Below are 1,517 nucleotides of genomic sequence, written 5' to 3' on the forward strand. Positions count from 1 at the left end.
GGGTCACTCAAACACCCCTTTGGCAGGGAAGATAGCTGGGAAGAAGGGGCTGAGGGGAGACTCTGCCACACTTAAAATCTGCTCCCAAATTGCACCAGGGACACCAGTGGTGTGTGGCCTCTGGGGCAACCCAGGAACCTCTGTGTCCCTGTTTCACCTGGACCTCAGGCATGCTGGCACTCTGGGGACTCCAGCCCTTGGAGCATGTCTGGAGAAAGATGAAAGCAGGTGCCTTACTCTCACCAGTGCTTAGAGACTAATCAGCAATCAGCTTGGGAGCTTGCTGGCTGCTGCTGGGAGGTGGGTACTGGTAATTAAATCTCATGCTTTGGAAGGGCAACTCAGGTGTGGCTTTGCCCACCAGGAAACTGAATCTGTGTGCCAGTGAGATGCTGCAGGTGTCAGCCCCACCAGAAGAGTGGGCTGGGTTACCCACAGGAATGGGCCATCCTCAAGCACCAACACTAGCTGTGCTGTGCCTGGGGAGGGAGGTGCAGAGGGCTGAGCTTTCACTGTGCTTTAGCTGTTGACAAAAGCCACAGACGTGATAATGTGTGTAGCAGTGCACTTCTCTCAGAATCATCCACATACATCCTTATTTATTTTGATCAAATGGAAAAAAATTAGAAATGCTTTACCCCCACAAACTGGAGGTGAAGGCTCTTCATCAAAAGAAAGAATTTAGAAAATGCCATAGAGACATCTTGAAATGGATGGATTTTATTTTAGTGGCCTTTTCTTTCTCTTCTACCTAATATCCCTCTCCTCCCATAAGACATCTCAGGACTTGTCAGATTGATCATCTTCATTTTGTGCTTGGGAACCCTTGGTCCTTCAGGTCTTACTTGCTGACTGAAAGCTTGGTGCTGATAAATCTTTAGCAGAGGAAGTTTTTCTCCCAGGTGTTTCTCAACCACATGAGTTATGGCAAGGTGCACAGGACAAACAACACAAAAAACACTGAGCTTAACAGAACTTGGCTGTTTCACACCTGACAAAATCTTACTGCCAGAATATCCAGTGACATTATCTCACTAGTTCTCCCTGTCTCCAGAGTATTCCAGGGGAAAGAAAATGAATAGGCACACACTGAACTAAAGTGCTCCAACCCAATCTATTTTTCATTGACAGGTCACTTTTAATCTCCTCCAGTGATGGAAATTCCTTTTCTTTTCTTGTATTTATTTTCAGTTTTGTTCTTGCCATATTTCTTTTACATTTTTATTCCTTCGCCATGTTCTGTTTTGTTTGTGCTGTTGACAGCAGGAGAGATTTAAAAATGCCCAGACTTTGAAGCAAGTCATCTACAGATGAAATTGTTCCTAAGGGCTCCTAGCAGCTGCAGGGACAAGTGACATAAATGCAGATTTAATACCAGTGGCTGAAGGTAATTGTAAATAAAAGTACTCTCTGTGAAAAGTATTGCACAGGTTTCCAGATGGATAACATTTCAAAGAAGCTGTGTGCCCTGGAAACATGGCTGGAGAGCTATAAATATGTGGGGCAAGACCTTTCCT

The sequence above is a fragment of the Geospiza fortis genome, unplaced genomic scaffold (genome assembly GCF_000277835.1).
Source record: "Geospiza fortis unplaced genomic scaffold, GeoFor_1.0 scaffold10, whole genome shotgun sequence".
Taxonomy (NCBI): Eukaryota; Metazoa; Chordata; class Aves; order Passeriformes; family Thraupidae; genus Geospiza; species Geospiza fortis.